The sequence below is a fragment of the Rhea pennata genome, chromosome 1 (assembly GCF_028389875.1).
Source record: "Rhea pennata isolate bPtePen1 chromosome 1, bPtePen1.pri, whole genome shotgun sequence".
Classification (NCBI taxonomy): domain Eukaryota; kingdom Metazoa; phylum Chordata; class Aves; order Rheiformes; family Rheidae; genus Rhea; species Rhea pennata.
Genome location: NC_084663.1, coordinates 23,093,530 through 23,112,116, shown reverse-complemented (window position 1 = coordinate 23,112,116; position 18,587 = coordinate 23,093,530).

The following is an 18,587-nucleotide window of genomic DNA, read 5'->3' as shown; positions in this document are numbered from 1 at the left end:
TACTCAGAATAAGTTTTATATGATATTCAGCATGAATTTAAAATAGAAATATAATGATGTAGCTCGCAGGGGCTATAACAGTAGCTAAAGGAAAATTGGGGGGACTTATGTTTGATGAACGTGCAAAATAAAAGAAAGATGAAGGAACTTTATCTTCCCCTACTCCTTCTTATCATTTTACATAGTAGCCCAAAATATTCTGAAAATGAGAAAATGAGAATAATTCTGGAATAAGTGGGCTTGAGTAGTTTGTATGTGTTTTTACTACACAGGCATGAGTGCTGCTCAAAGGTCAGGAGTAAGTGATGTTCATTTTGAGCTAGGATGACTCTGATTTGGCTTCTATAAGATTAGATGCTATAAATACAACCTGAAAAGTTGTAGAACAGGTTATCTATCTTCTGTAAAATGAAAGAGTGTAGCAAGAGTGTGAAAAACCTACAGAATGACATTTTTTCAGCATTATTCACTTGAAAGAATTCTTAATTCCTGAAAGAAGCTGATAGAAATTGAGATTGAGATTTATCTTACTCAAAATTTGAAGAGGTGACTTCTAGAGCTGAGCAGGTCATCTTGTTTCCTTTATAGTAATATGTGATTCACCTCTTTATAATGTAGATATCTAAAGTCAGTTAAATTAAGCACATCCTAAAAAGCACTAATTCATCTCACATGTTTATAAAAATAACTTAGTGATTAGCTGCATACTGAATATCTACATCAGAGCTGTTTAAAGTTAGGTAGATCTAAACTGGTGCATATTTCTTCCATGAACCTTCAAAAAACTTTGGCTGTCCACAGCTTTACATTTAGTTTTATGTAGATATAAATATCAATAGATAGATATAGATATAGATAGATATAACATATATATGTGTCATTCGTAACATTGAAAATCAAAAGTTTGCAATTTTTAAATCTTTATGTAAGACAGGACAAGAGGCAATGGGCACAAACTGAAACACAAGAAGTTCTGCCTGAATATGAGGAGGAGTTTCTTCACTGTGACAGAGTGACAGAGCGATGGAACAGGTTGCCCAGAGAGATTGTGGAGTCTCCTTCTCCGGAGATATTCAAAACTCGCCTGGACGCAACCCTGTCTAACATACTCTAGGAGACCCTGCTTGAGCAGGGAGGTTGGATTAGATGATCTCCAGAGGCCCCTTCCAACCTCAACCATTCTGTGATTTCTGTGATTCTATGTAAGATTCACAGATAAAAAAATAAATAAAAAAACAAAGACTACACAAATATGTTAATTTTCATTAACAGTGAATCCACTACATATTTCTAAATGGTACAGATGAATAAGGAAATAAACTAAATATTATTATGAAAGTTAATAGTAATAGAAGAAAGAATGCTGTGCTAATAGGGTTTTATTCTAAGACTTCATTAAAAGTAAGTAAATCTGGTTAAATCTTTCATTCTTTAATTTGTTCAGAGACAGAAAATGATCAGAAACTATCACTAATGGTATCGTCCTCTCTCCTTCCTCTGACCTGATATAAGTCCCTTTCTTTTTTTCCCAGAACCTCAAACATTCCTCAGTGTCTCTGATAATAACATTCCTAAAGACTACACAATCTTGTTTATTTCTCCATCATAAAATATTGTCTTCTTTCAGAAACGAATAGTTTCTGATCATACTAACTTTTTGAAAAATTCTATAGAATGTAGCACAAGTCTATAGGATTATGGTAAAGAGTATTTCTGTAATATGACTTGGAATGCATTTTGGGGCCAGCTTCCAGGAGAACTTCCAGTGCCTGAGACCAAGAACTCTGTTGTAATTACTGAAAAGAGATACCATATTTACCTTCCAGTAAGCTGATAAAACTGCAACTTTTGTTATCCTTATTTTGCTATCTCACGAATTTGCCTCTCTGAGTCAGTTCTGTGGCCCTGCAATATCTTCCAGCAATATTTTTAACTTATTGATGATGACTTCTAAGTTCTATTTCTTCTATCCTTGAAGCAGAAGTCACCTTGGTGCCTACAATGATCAATTGACATAAGTCTTATATGGAAAATATTCCTATCTAAATATCTTTATTCAGCATCAATGACCATGTGTCATTGTGCTTTCCTGAATGGGATAAATTGTTTCTTTCAACAAGCAATGTGAAATACTGACCTGTGAATACTTGTCTGTACCTCTTGTCCTTGAATTTCAGTATGTTTTATGCTTACATCGGTGATCCTCTCCTTTTATTAAAATGAGTCATTTTTTTTTCTCCTTTTGGTTAGACAAGTGTGAATGGATCACAGTGTAGAAGAGATCGTAGTTTCATCTTATGATTACATATATAGAGAAGCTTTTACAATATAATGTTAGGCACAAACCATTTCTTACCATTCTCTCAGACGCAGAAGAAAAAAAAAAGAGGAAGAAATTCCCATTTCCAAAGAGAATCTTCTTCTGCAAGCGAAAGCTTTCCTTTCTATGTTTTAAAGGAAACAGTCACTGCTTCCTGATGACATATGTGTTGGACTGACTGCCTTAAATTCAGAAGAAAGTTTTGGAACTCAACTCTCATTAGGCCAATAGGCCTGTGGGTCCAGGAGAGAGGTGGACTTTATGAGCCTTCTCGTGCTCTTGCCCTGAGTGTTTTCTGTCAGCAGCTTATGTGTATTCATGTGGTGCTGGCCATGTCCAAGTCTGCCTGTGAATATGTGGTGATGTTGCTGGACAGCTGAGTCACATCACCATGCTTATTCTAGTAAAGTAACCAGGGCAAAAGCCCAGGGCTGAACCCTAGTGGATGATTATTCATACTATTAAAAAATTGGCATGCCACATAGTGTGGCCGAGGTGCCACCATTCCTTGACTGAATAGTAATTAAGAATCTACATGGGATCTACACAGTATAGTCATCTTTCTTTGGTCTAACATTTAATGAAGCTCTTTACCTGACTAGACACCATGTGACAGCTAGTGGCCAGGGATGTGGAAAACTCTTTAAAACATATAAAAAAACAGGATTTTTTTTTTGTGAAGATATTCTATTTACTTTCATGTCATTAAAGATATAGCCAGATTTTTATTTCTCATTCCTTATAGGCTTATTAAATTGGCAGGAGGGGTAAATTTTTTTCAAAATAGGATTAGTTGCTCTTGTCATCTATCTTCCTAACAGGAAAATAGTATCTCAGAAATTGCCTGAGTCCTTCTTATAGACTGTCAGGACCATGTATTTAAGTACCTTGGAAATCCACTCGGATCAATAAACAAGAGCTTCCTTCTACTTTCCATTTCATTTTTCCTTTATGAACAAAGTAAAAAATTCCAAAGAGAGTTAGTCAGTTGTGCTGTCAGAGGCCAATTGGCCTCAAAGAACCTCCACAAATTTATATTAATAATGCTTTTCCTTAAGTTTTAATCATAAAATAATATTTAAGGTTCCTACAGCAACTATTATTCAGTCATGTAATGTACATATATACAATGGTTTTATCTCTAAACTGAATAAAAGAATCATCGTGATGTGTATAAAACAAACTATCAAGATTCTGATGGATTCTGCATCTCTCGAAATCTTCCAAGAATGGCTCAGATCCAGAACCTGCTAGGCTCAATACCAGACAGACTGCTAAATTACATTTCTGATTGTATACCAGAATTCAAAGAAGATCACCTAATGATCTCTTCTGGCCTTGAAGTTGAAGTAAGGCAGATGAGCTAGAGATCTTACTTCTCACCAGATTTGCCATAGTTTATGGTAAAACACAGATCTTTTCTGTTCTGTAGTTTTCTCCTACAAAAACAGGAACAATAATATTGATCATCCTCACAGGAGTACACGTTATAGTAATTCATTACCATTTGAAAAATCTTTCAAAATAGTCAATTTAATTCAAGCTACAGGCAAGCTATAGACATATTACATATGCACAAGTGGCCCAAAGTTGGTAATTTTTGAAACTACATTTTTGATTTTGTTGATGATTTGAGGCAAAGAAGAGAGACTTCATTAATCTTTGAATAAATATAGAGTTAAGATCTCACACTTGTCATTAAAATATAACTATGAGCAACACTATGCTATGTAGCATTAATTTGAGAAAGCATAACCAAGCAGGCAGAGCACCTGAAGTCAGAAAATCTGGGTATAAATTTTGGTTCTGCTATTAGCTTCCAAGTCAAAGCAAAATTGTATGCTTTTATTTCCCCTGCTACTTCTGTCTTCCCTTTTTGCAATATAAATTTCTCATGCAGACATTTGTTTCTTACTTAAATGTGCATATAGAAACCTAATCTCACTTGCAGTCTACTACATGTGTTCCCATAGTATAAATTGCAAATCATTATCCTACAATCATCCATGGCTTTTGAGATCATAAATCTTTCACTTTACTCAACAGTTGATGGAATCTTTCCTTGTAAATCTCATTAATCCATACATCACTGTCTACATCACTGGCTGAGTCACTTTTTTCACACTTTCAGTGATGATTCAATGGTTCAGTTGGAATATCTTTTTACTGGCTGACTGCTAAAACAGCTTATTGTCATCATCTTGGTAAATGGTAAGAATCTATGGAATGAACATGAAAGTGATCTCAGAAACTCATTCTAACATAATCTGAAACCCCTTAAATCTCTATACAAGGAATGTTTCCTTTGTGCTTTAGAGAACAAAATGTTTTTTGTCTTTTTGCATTGAATATGATCTTTAGGATCATATACGATATAATCTTTGCATTTGATCATACGATCTTTATCAGTTGATCCTATGATATAATATGATCCTGCTAATTCCTCTGGTTCACTTTTACCTCAAAATTACCAAGAAATTAGATAAGCTTTATATCAATTATACAACTCACAGTATCTATTCATTTATTTTGCTGAACATGCCTTTTGTTTTACTGCAAGAGTCCTGGCAATTGTCTCTCTTTGACACAAGGCATTTTGTAGTTCATTTGATAGTTATATCAAATAAGAACTGAGCATTGTTCCATGAGATCTACCTATTGAGGAAGACATGGGCTCATCGGACAATACTATAGAACACAGTAAGGAGCTAAAGGTGCTGCAGGAAAACATTCACCACTGTGGTGGTGGAGATGTCACACGGATATAACAATGAGATGCTGGGAGAAGCAAGGGAGAATGTAGCTCAGCCTTAGGGAACTAGGCGTGATTTCCACTCCTAATGTAACAATGTGTTTTGTTTTAGTTCTTGAATACAGAGACAGTGTATTCTAAAACATCTACAGATTGCATAGACTGGGGTTGATTATACAGTCCTGCTGTCTTCTGGTGAATATCGCATTTCTTCTTGCCTGCTCGCCTCTTGGCTCCAGGACTCATTCATTTCTAGCTGCAAAGCAGTCCAAATTTGACATCTGATTGCTCTATAGAATGCCCATGAGGACTGGTGGATGAAGTTATCTGTATAGATGTAGAAGTTATGGAATGTAACGTCTTTGGTCTGATGTGTCTGCAAGGCCAAATTCAAAATAGGAGATAATGGCTGGTGTCGCCACTACTTTTTTTTCAAAGAGCTCTCACTGCCTCTTTAGTGTCTATTCTCAGAAGGTATCTAGCATTTTCTACTGTTACAAACCCACATTTCCCAAATAAAAGCAGTAAGGACTGGGAAAGTGGGTCTTAAAGCAATAGATCAGACAATGCTTTCCCCATTTCCCGCAGCAATTATGAAAGATTAAATAAAATTTACATAATTCTGTTTTAAGACTATTAATAAGGATGACCAATTATAATGTATTACAGTTTATGTATGTAAGTGTGTTTGTGATGACACCTCAGAGGAAAAAGAAGTTAGTAGGGGCCAATCTCAAATTTATAAGGTATATTTTTTCAAAGAGAATAGATTACTTGTTTACAACACCTCAAGAGTGCCACAGAGTATTGTTAGAGGGTAATCTGTTGAGTAGGTTTATTAAAACAGTGCCTCTAGGACCCTTCACACTGTCAGTGCCCTAGGCAACCAACAGAAAAGAAAGATATGAGCTCTCCTTGGAGATCATCAGAAGCCTCAGTATCTGTTCATTTATTTTATTAGAATGCAGCCACTTCTCTTGGGACTGGTTGTCCATCTTTGGATGTCACATTCAGATGACTAGACTGCAGAGGGCTTTATCTGAGCTAAACTTAAAGATATTCTTCATACTCTTCATGGTCTTTCAATAGAAAGGAGTAGAGATTCCTAGGACTCTGATGAAATCTTGCAATTGATATATAAAATAAGTCAGATAAATACCGTTCTACATATAACTACCTCAAGGGTCTACAGCTCCCCAACTGCTATATAGGGAGGTTAAATGACTACCTCAGACACAGACATCCATATTGCAGATATCTTGAAGGCAAGCAAGATCCATCCCCAAGAGCCCCTCACAGATGCTAAAAACTTAAGCAACACTATATCTGACTTAGATGTCGAATTTATGCTCAACAGTCTCTTGAGTTTCTTTAATTCTAATGTTGCACCAGCCATCATTTATATTTTTTCTGTTTTTTCATCAAAATATTAGCCAAGTTTTCCTTTTAAGCTTTTTGTTACCTATGAAATTGTTTACTGAATATTATAATGATAATAGTTTCTGAACAAATAATAAAATCCCTATTGTGATGACTTGGAAATTCTGACTTCCTCATTCAAATTCTAGGGAACATCTGTTCCCTAGCCAGTAATGCACAGAAAAATGGCTGACTAATCTCAAGAAAACATGTTTTTTTAGAAAATTTTGCTATGATTAGTAAAAGCAGCAGATTGCTTTTGGCTTACATAATTTATCATATCCATGATAACCAGACATGTCATCCAGCAGACAAATGCTGAAAGAAAGAAATCCATTGTAGCGATCCCAAAAGCTAAATGAACACTGACTGATATAATTTGGATTATATTCATTGATTTCCAGTCCTAACTGAACAAGAAATCTGAAAACCTACCATACTGAATATGTTATGCAAAGCTCCAGGTATACTTGACAATTTCCAGTGTGGTCAAGAAAAGCCTACTACTAGGTCTGTGTTTTTTATGATATTATGGTGTCATTGCACTGAGAGGTGTACATAAAGTAATTTGCGGGATACTTTTATAGCCATCTATTCACGTATTGTGGAGAAAGCATTCATAGAGTTCTGAAATAATGAGGAAAATAGCTGCTCCCCTGCAGTCAGAATAGACAAACTCAGGTTACTGCATTCTGAAAGGCATCCCAAGTTTCAGTTAAAATTCCGAGATTAATTTATCTTTGCTAAAACCTGTAAAGCTGATCTGACCTGCACTGTCTGACTTCTTCTAATTTTATTGCTTTAGAAAATGAGGATAGCAGTAATAAAAATATGGTTAAACCTTGTGGTAACAGGTTCGTGTTAATGGGAAGAAGGTCCATGCTAATTACTTTATTTTGTCATACGTCTAGTTTAAGCTAGATGTGTTAAAGTAGCTTTTTGAATGAAGGTGATGATAGATAAAAATAATCTAAATGAGTCTTGATTGCCTTGTTATTTTAATGTTTTTTTTTTTTATTTTGTTTCCTGTCCTGCCTTTTTCTGGATGCCACATTAATGCATTATTTCATTTTAATAGGAGTCTAAAATATTTGACTAAGATTGCCTTCCATTTAATTGTTAATGGTTTTTAAAAGCAATTTCCAAAAAGGGAAAATTATCCTTTCAGTATAAATTGCATCATTTCACTGGAGCGATGTTTCCACTTCATGTTTTGCTTTGCCTCTACTGAATGAATAGAAACTGCAGTAAAAACCCTTTGTTACTGACAAACTAAAAATTTGTCTGCAAGAAAAAAGCTGACTAGACTAAATCCATCTTCTCAATAAAACATAAATCATAGTATGCAGTGATGAAAAACTTATCAAGAGACAAAACCTTAATTTGCATACGCATAACCCCTTTTCTTCTGATAAATTTGGGGAATTGAAATTTATGAACTATCAACTATTGTAGTCATAATCCAATGCAAACAAGAAGCTATCATTATCCTTATACTCAGCTAACTGAGGCAGAGAAGAGAGAGCCAATATTGGTAAAGGCATATAGCTGCTCACTTAAATAAGCCACAGATCTGATCATATTTGACATTAAGGTACTACTTTAAGGAATCGTGATATGTAAGTCTTTGAGTTAGCTATCTGAGCTTGTATTATATTCAGTGGAAAGAGAATCAAGGTAGTCAATGGTGCCATAATTCATTTGCTTAAATATAAGCATTTAATATAATTTGAGACACCACAGGATATCCAAGGCATCTTCATGGGTCCAGCAGGTTTGATAAAGTAGCAGTGAGAGGCTAGTTACCTTCTGGAATGGTAGATGAGTGGCACAGAGAACACTCCAGGCCATCTCAAACGACAGTGAACTTCTCTGTGTGAGCAACTGAATCAAATTCCAGTTGTCTGCCCCAGAATGATGCAATCCTATTGCAGGCTCCATGGATGTTAAAGAGTTGGTCTCCACTAGCTCTAATGGGAGGTTAGACAGCTATCTTATGTGCAGACATTTATGGGTAGACAACCAAATATAGTTGTCTTACTCTTGTACTTAACTCCATCTAGATGAGTAACCATAGCTACAATTGAATTTTCCAGTCTGATTAGAATATCGTACTGATTCCAGTACAGATGGTAACTAACGAACACTACTGATATCATTAGTCAAGCAATATGAGCAATATATTGTCTTCAGGGGTTAATATTTCTATATCTGAATATTCTAAAGTGCCTTATTTGCTCACACAAATTTAAATTACAAATTTTAACAAATATTTTAATTATAATTTTTAATAAGTATTTGAAGAAGCCATCACCTTTTTATTCAAACTCTGACTAATACAAGTGACTATTTTATACGTTTTAGTGGTAATGAAGACTTAGAAATCATCTCTGAAACAGATAGCAAAGAAAAAAGTCTAAGTTAGTGTATGTCTGTGCTAAAGTGAGTAATTGCAAATATTACGTCTTTGAAATATTACCTCTGTTCCAAAGAAGTAGTGCAGGAAAAGAACACTAGTTAATTTGTTACGGTTTTTTATTTATTTATTTATTTAAAAGTGATTCATTGTGTTCCAAATCATCCTTATGATGTTTTCTCTTTGTATTAAACCTTTGCTTATTAAGAAGAAGAAGAATATTGTTCTGGTAAGACCTGGTACTCATCCTTGTTCAAATTTTTAATTATATAGTCACGAAGATGGAATTATTTTGAATAGAACTCTGGCTTTTTATTCAGCAAAAGCATAAACTGAGAGTCATAGGAGATTGCACAAAGTGTAATCATGAGTGCAGAATAAGTATTCTTGATATATCGGGGCTGGAGAATAATGGATATTGAATGAAATTTTTACATTAGCTAATTAATATAGCAGAAGAAATATCTTGTTCATAATTCACAAATAACTCTCTTTACCCAGGAAGGCCACTGTCACTGATGACTTAGGCTCTTAAAGCACAGGTTTCCTTGGAGATTGATAACTGAGGTCTGTTCAAAATTTCCTCATATAAGAGGATAAGAAAATGAGCCCGCTGTACTGGTAGGATTTTACATTCGCTACTTTTTTCCATGGTAAGTTTGAGTCTTCCCCTCCTTTCATGGAAACTGTGACTGCTTTGTTTTTGCCTACAGAAAATTTTGACACCGAATCATCTGAAGTGGATTTTCAGCACCTTATAATTTGTTCTGTCCTCCAAGCCCTTTCTTTTCCCCAATATTCTTTCCTTCTTGGAGATTAAACAAACAAACAAAAAAACCCTCATCACTATGGCACCTGTGATAATTGTACAAGCTTTTAGTAGCCTCCACTCTCCCCTCTTACCATATCTAAAGTGGAAATAAACCAGCAGCATTCAGTTTTATTCCCAAATCTTTTTTCTTGGGTGGGTGAGTAAAAGAACCCTGTACCTTACGTAAGGAAAACATAATTGTTTTTTTTCTGATCAGCTCTTTCTTTCTTTTCTTCTGTCACAGGTTAGCTTGCTCACCATAACAAGCAGTGAGAGTGTAATCCAGTATGGCATGTCTTAAAATCTGTAGTATTAATCATTCATAGGTTCTAGAGGGGAACAGGTCCCTTAAGATTTGATAATGATCTGGTTCATAAAAAGATAGTTTTTAGAGTCACTTGTTTTTAGGAATCTGACAGAGAAGGAACTCACATATCTCTCTCTCTTTCCTTCACAGTCTTCTTTCTTGGTTATACTTTAGTTAACACCTTACTATATTGAAGATCTTTCAAATCAAAACATTATTTTTAAGCACAGCATATTGAGAGAAATGAAACAGAAAGAGAGGTGGAAAAAAGAAAAGGAGTGGTGAAAAAGTGAGTTAGAACACTAGTGTTGTGAAGATCTCAGTACAGCCCTTAATCTCAAAGAATGCAGCAAGAGGACCATCTCTCCCTAAAAGCAAATGGAGCTACAGTAAAGCAAGATGAGCAAAAGATTGTTGGATTTGTAGTATGATTGCTACTTTATCTGCATTTTAATATTGCTCATTCAGAGAAACTAGATATGTTTATTGGACTAGGATTAAGTGAAGACTAGTAATCCAATTAGGAGACTTTCCTAAAAATTCAACCAGAATGCACTCATAAAATAAAGAAATTGTTGAAAAATATCAATGATGGACAAAAATAGAAAAGAATTTTCAAGTTTTTAACAGATTTAAATCTGCTGGGTCAACATATTATTTTAGAAGGAGTATTTGAGATCACACTGTAATAGGGACTTTAGATCACAAAACAGAGGAAAAAAACTGTTAGAAGATCTTAATTAAGAATTTTTAAAAAGCAAAAATAACACAGTAAGTTGTGGAAGACAATGAGAGCAGATAGGAAATATTTTACGAAAGACAAAATGATGTCACGTTAGAAGTTATCAGAAGACAAATCCATGTGTACACTGAATTTTAGAAAACAGGCCTATATATTCCCTTTGATATTTGATGTTTTTTTTTCAGCAGTTTGCATTTGAAAACTATCAGAGATTTTTCTTCTTCTTCTGTTGTATAGCTCTGAGGCACAAATTATTTTACTTAAACACACAGATGTAGCTTTCACAGAGTGTGGCTTCTCTAATTGGAAAAAAGTCTTGAATCAAAATTGAGGTAAAAAAGTTTTTGTGTCATAACCACATAATTGATAATGCTCTGAAAATATTAAAGAATGTATTACATTATGTTCTTCAAAAAAAAGGAAAAAAAAGACAAGAGCCTATTGAAAATAAATAAAGTTGAATTTTTTTCTTCTTTTTCTTTTGACTTTAAGACAAGGATTGGTACTGCAAAACCAATTTACTCTCAGTTCACTCTTGCAAAAATGTTCTCATTATAATCGAAATATGTAAGATCATTGTCTTCTTAGTAGAGAGAGAAAGGGTAAGAGCTTGCAAAACTCTGAGTTAGACAGTGTGGAACAGAAAAGCTTGGAGCCAGCCAGATTTAACTTGAAGGTATTATGGAATAATAATCCAAACAGAGGGTCATATTTATATACTTGGTCTGTATAGTCCATCTAAAATTTGGAAGTAGAAGTGGAGATAGGAATTTATAAAGAATCCCGGGAGACTGGGAATGGTGATTTGGTTCTCCAAAAGTGCCTGGAGATACAGTTTCCCATACAGGGAAAATAATATTCCTTTAATCCTTCATAGACAAGGAAAATGGTTAGATCCCAGCACAAGGTCCTGAGACTGAGTTTGTAGTAGGTCTTCTCAGAATAAAGCAGACTACTGAAGAAAAAAAATTACTTGAATTGTAGAGTGAATAGCCTCCTCCTTGCCTGTCTTTCTGAATAGCCAGAACACTGAAACTTCCAGATTCAGTGAAACACACATGATTTAATGAGACCATAGCTTCATTCATTCATTCATTCAATAAATTTTCAATTCAACAAATGAACACTTAAATTTTTCTGTAAACACAACAAACTGTTCCTGGAGAAAAACTAGGATTGCATAATAAAAATAGAATCCAGATAAATATTCTTGGAATTCCTAATGATGTCATGGTCTTTTATTTATTTATTTATTTAATGATTGGTTGATTTAAATTTCACATACCACACAGTTGAAAAGCTGGGGAGAGAATATCTGAATAAACAAGGTAAATTTGTTTCACAATATCCAGTATACAATTACCTCTCAGAGAGACCACATAATTATTCCAAATTTTGAAACTTCTAACAATGCAGTTTCATTCTGTGTTTCTGGGATGTTTGTGGTTTTGACTATCACTTTAAGACTTAGTGATTTCTTAACCAATCTTATTTCTTTTTCACTTTCTGACTTGAATGACTAATTCCACAACATTTTTCCAGTTCCATCTGATTTCATTCACTCACAAATCATTTTTTCATGGTATAGAAATCCACAACCAAAACACATTGATGTCTGCTCAGTAATACCAGCTATCTGAACTGCTTCATTTCCTTGATTCCTGATTATTCCTCCTCACAGTTCATGGTTACACGTCCTTACAATCAAATTGTTGATCTGATGTTTTCTGAAGTGATAAAGTTAAAATAATTGTTCTGGTAGTAACAACTAATGGTGGTGTAAGTGTGTGGTTTTCATTTCTTTGTATTACATTAAGATGGAACCTAGTTAAAATATTTATTTCATTACTTGAGGTTATTTTTATGTCCTACACATTTTAGGTTAGATTAATTTTCTCCTTGTTCACTCTTTTCCTACCCTTTTTCTGCATTTTGTCTGCTATTCTTTACCCTTCTCAATGGCTAAGAACTTCTGAATTACTTAATTCTTAATACTTTTGGTTTAACACCGCAGAATCTTCCCCTTTTTAACAGAATGCAGAACATGTTTTAAACATATATATTTTTAACATATGCAGAATTTCCATTCTTGTACAGCATAATATACAGTCTATAATCATTTTGCTGTTCTCATTAAATTCCCGCTGACTTCAGTGCATGCAGATCCTATATAATATGATGTCACAAGACTTTCTCCTTACAAAGTTTGGTTTTTTTAAGATAGTTTTTGATTTAGGATTCCTTTAAAAATGAATTACATGGTAGGAAATGATAGAGCTATTTTAGATGAACTTAACCACCGCTTTAGAAATTTTCTTACTCCATTGTACTAGTTGCAAGTTAAATAGAGTGTCTAGTGACAAGCAGTAGTGACAGCCTATCAACCTAGCAAGCGATTTTATTCTCTCAACTTCTATTCTAACACTTTATTTCTAGGTATGTTTGGGAATAAATGTTTATTGTGGAGAGTAAAAGCTTGAAACGCTTATGTTTTATTGTTATTTGAGCAAGAGCTGAGCATAGAAAATTAATTCTGCTTCACAGATCTCAATTTTCGATTATTCATAAATACCCTCAAATTGTTCAGTTTGAATTGGAAGGCAAAACATTTTGAATTTAAGAACACGTTTTTTCGGTGAAATATTGTGGATCCTAGAAGTTATAAAGTATCTGGGTCTACACCTAGAGATGCAGATCTAGATGGTAGCTCATGAAAGCCTGGACATCTGAGCAGTTGTGAATTGGGAGCTGGCGTTCCCATTTTTAGGGGGTTCTCACCTCTCCACCAGATAAGCTGAAAGCTAGAGAAGAATCTTATCGTTTTGGCTAGGCAGGAAGATGTGGAAGCCCAGACTCACAGCTCCTCGACAGCCTGTTAGGTGGGCTGCTGAAAAGCTGGGAGCTTGGAAGTTCACCAACAGCCCTCATAAAAGCCAGGTGGGTGAGGCTGGCTTTAGAGAAAGCTATTGGAACTCTGCCTCATTTCTGTCACAATTTTGTCAAAATCAACCCATTTCCTGCAAACACTTTAGTTTTGATAAATTTGCAGTCTCTACTCCATCTGATAATTTCCAAACAGCTCTAGTTTGGGAGCCTACCATTTGGAAAGCATGGCTCTCATACTTACTTAGACAAGCAAATAGAACAGAATATTCTTGGGAAACACATACTTTTATAGAACTGACAAATAAAACTCCACACTAACTAACTGAAATATTCCTTCATGCATTACAAATAAAATTTTGTTTGTCTGCCTTCCTTTTAGCATTTTTGGTTTGTTGGGTTGCTCAGCTGCATTTCTGAGACAGGGAATATTGTTGGTTGCTTAATCTTCAGTTGTTTCTCAATTATACTAATGGAATACTTTATTCAAATATCCGGTAAATGACTCCTTGATTAAAATGTAGATCCAAAGATACAGCTAATACTGAAAAGGCAAGCTGAAACCCTTCAATATGTATTCTCCTTTATCTAATAGACCACATAACTTTAGGATTTATCTAATTCATACCTCTTTTTATTTAGCCAAATAGTTCCATGGTTTGAAGGGGGCTCTCATTTGTCACAAACTAAGATGTTAAGGATTGAAGCTTGTTAGTAAAATATTGTTCTAATTCTTGAATATTCAAATTTTTATGACAAATTTTGTAATAAAAGAAAATTTAAATGCTATTCTTGTCCTTATTTTAATATTTTTTTCTCTGTAAACAGATATATATATATATATATATATAATGTATGTATATATTAATGATAAATCACGTCATTTTACATTATTTACCCTTTCAACATAGATGACATTGAGACTGTGGGTTTTTCATCTCTGATCACTTCAGAAACTATTTAAAAAAAAACTACTCTTTATCTGCGTAATAGATTTCGTTAATTTAGAAGAGTATGGATGGGAATAGATAACATAATGGTAACACCTCTAAATTAATGATTTTGGAGAATCAACAGTTCTCTAGAGTATTTTTCAGAGAAATATATCCTGATAGAAGTAGCAATTGCTAGACCTTTTGGATCTGATTGTTATTCATTTATTGTATCTGGGAATTTTGAAAGGACAACAGGATTGAATCAAAGGGGTTTTTTTTTGACATTTGTTCTAATTTGAATTTCATTTTCCTTTCACTTCCATGCAACCAATGCAAGATTCAACTTATAAGTACAGTATATGTACCTAATTACATCAGGTGCCCTACCAATTTTTGTCAATTAATAACACTGGAAAAATTACAGCAAAGTACTAATGACGTATCTCATCTTAAGCCTTAATGAGATATCAATCTCTGAGCCAGATGTTCATTTTCACTGCTTACAAGTATCATCTGATAACACTAAGTCTTTCTAAATTATTCTAATTAACTTACAGTAATCTATCTGTGTATCCTGTATCTTGGAATTTGAAAATCCCATCAGCCTTATTTTCTAGTCATCAAATGCCATTTTAATAAATTGATTAGTTTCTTTCAAAATGCATTGACTATATCTTAAGAAACAGGGAGGATCACAGCTCTCCAGAAAGAGACATCAGCAAAAGCAGATTCATTCACATAATGATGTCAGTAGAAATATGTGGACTACAGGTAATACATTAAAACCAATGGGAATTGTATCATTAATAATGCCATGAGAGTTGTACTGATCTTCCCCAATGCTGGAAGTCACTATATAGTTAGATAAACTTGTCATGCCTAAGATTATGGAGTTAAATATTTTTGCTTTGTGTTTTGTTTTGTTTTGTTTTCCTCAGTAGTGGTTATGGATCACATTTACTTTTCAACTGGTGTAAAACCACTCATTTCAACAAGGTACTCAAATACCCTGGCCATTCCAAGTATTTAGACCTTTATTTCATGGTTCAGAGCATCCTTCCCTGAGAATGTAACACTTTGGATTAAACTCTGAAAAGATCATAAATACTGTGCAAAAATCCTGCAGAAATTGAGGCATCAGTTTGATATATGACTACCAGAATGCTAACTTCTTTTACCTCCTGCAAAAGAAGAAGAAAAATGAGGAGAAAAGGGAAGGAAAAGAAGTAAAAGGTGTTAGGTAATACAGATAGAGTGACCTTGTTTCATGGGAAAGAGAGAGAGAATTGGGCTCCTAGGCTCTTGTATTGTGCAGTTGTGAGGAAAGTTACTACATTGGAAAAAAGTTTAAATTGACTGCTGTAAGACATAAAAAAGTCTCTACAGGATTTTTGTTGAAAATAATACCTTCTGATCAATCTCCTATTTTCCATGTTTGATCTTTGAGCAGTGAGGAACTATTTGCACAGGCAAAAAAAAATTAATTTCTTTCTAGTTTCCATTTTAATTTGAGCCAGAGAGTATTTTCTGAGGTATGACTAATAGGTTTTCAACATGGAACAAGGATCCAGCTTTCAAACCTCAAAGCAGAAACAAAACTGAGTTTGCTATAGGTAGTAAGGCTACTTGGGAGAATTATAGGAATGCAGTCAGAGTACGTAGAGATGCGGCGAGGAAGGGTAAGGCCCAGTTGGAATTGAGTTTGGCAGGGGATGTCAAGGACAACAGGAAGGGCTTCTTCAAATACTTCAACAGCAAGAGGAGGACCAGGGAAAATGTGGCTCCGCTACTGAATGGGGCAGGGGCCCTGGTGACAAGGGATACAGAGAAGGCAGAATTACTGAATGCCTCCTTTGCTTCAGTCTTCACTGCTAAGGGCAGCCCTCAAGAATCCTGTAGCCTGGACATGAGGCCTGGATGTTGTTGCCAGTCCATTCTCCATCCAGAATGAGCTGTTCTATCACCTTCCCAGGATGGAGGTGAGGCTAACCGGCCTAGAGTTGCCTGGGTCCTCCTTCTTGCCCTTCTTGAAGACTGGAGTGACATTGGCTTTCTCCCTGTCCTCAGGCACCTCTCCAGTTCTCTAGGACCTTCCAAAGATGATGGATAGTGGCCTGGCAACAACATCCACCAGCTCCCTCAGCACCCGTGGGTGCATCCCATCCGGGGTCATGGATTTGTGGATGTCTAGCCTGCCCAGAAGGTCTCTACTCCTATCCCCCTCAACCAAAGGAAAGTCTTCCCTTCTCCAGACTTTCTCTCTCATCTCTAGGGTCTGGGATTCATGAGGGCTGCCCTTAGCAGTGAAGACTGAAGCAAAGGAGGCATTCAGTAATTCTGCCTTCTCTGTATCCTTCGCCACCAAGACACCACCCCATTCAGCAGTAGGCTTACATTTTCCATTTTGCTACTGATGCATTTGAAGAAGCCCTTCTTGCTGTCCTTGACATCCCATGCCAGGTTTAATTCCAAATGAGCCTTAGCCTTCCTCATTGCATTCCTATAAATCTCCCAAGTAGCCTGTCCCTTCTTCCGTATTCTATGTACTTTCTTCTTCTGTTTGAGTTTTTCCAGGAGCTCCTTGCTCATCCATGCTGGTCTCCTGCTCTCTTTGCTGGACTTCTTACTCACAGGGACGCACTGCTCTTGAACTTGGAGGAAGTGATGCTTGAATATTAATGAGTTATCTCCCCCTTCCATGTAGGCCCATACCCCATGGGATTCCTCCAACTAATTCCCCAAAGAGGCCAAAGTTTGCTCTCCTGAAGTCCAGGGTTGTGATCCTACTTATCACCCTTGCAGGATGCTGAATTCCATCATCTCGTGGTCACTGCAGCCAAAGCTATCCCAAACCTTCACATCTCCAATCAGTCTCTTTTTGTTTGTTATTACAAGGTCCAGCAGCACAGTTCTCCTCATTGCCTCCCCCACCACCTGCGTCAAATAGTTATCATTGTTGTTCTGCAGGAGTTTCCTTGAATGTTTATGCCTAGCTGTGTTGTCCTTCCAGCAGATATCTGGGTGGGTGAAGTCCCCCATGCGAACCACGGCCTGTGATTGTAAGGCTACTTGCAGTTGTCTCTAGAAGGTCTCACTTTAATGCCTTTTTGACTCCTACTGTTTTCTCAACAACATTAGTAACTTTTGTGAATAAGTTTTAGTTTTGCTCCGTAAGAATTTCCTGAAAGCTTTCACCTTAATGTGTTGTTAAAAACTCATGTGTTCTCAAAAAAAAACCCTCAAAAATTACATTTGTGAGTGTCAGGTTTTTTTGTTGAAATATTTTTTTTTCCTGTCCCTACCTTCACCCTACTCAGTCAGGTCATCTCTAGACTAACTAGTCCCAGTGTTTATTATCTTTCTTAAATTATCTTTCTTTTCCTACAAAAGCTCATGTCTGATTTTAGGATTTTAATGATGTTAACAGCAGACAAGCTAGATCTTGTGACTAGTCTTCTAGATCTGGGCTTAAAACCACATGAACTTACATAAACAGCCTTGAATCATTTAAAGAGTTTTGATAATATTGTCATAAAATTGTTCGTTGCCTGTCATTTCTACTACTCTCATAGCCACGATATGAAACAAAAGGAGGCTTTATTTGAAACTTCTCCCACAGAGACTGGAGTAGCTGCTGTCCCTACCTATCCTATTTCTCATTCTCTGCCCTATACAATAAAGCTTAGACCAAACTCAGCAAACCCTTTCTTCCCTATCTGAAGAAAAACCTGATAGAAAGACTCCATGTGAGAAAGGATGCAATGTCCTGGCTTTCATGAAGGAGAGCTTTTAAAATGACACAAGTGTAGCTAAGAAATTCCTTATCTGTTATTGAGATTCATCTCATTGATGAGATGAATCATTTCTGCATTGTCTACTACAGTCTACATAATCTGGAAAGAGCAGAAGTATGTCATCTTGTACCACTATGTCAGATTCACACAATTCAGGCTTACACAACTGGGCTGAACACCTAGTTAAAGACCATTTTGAAGACTGAAA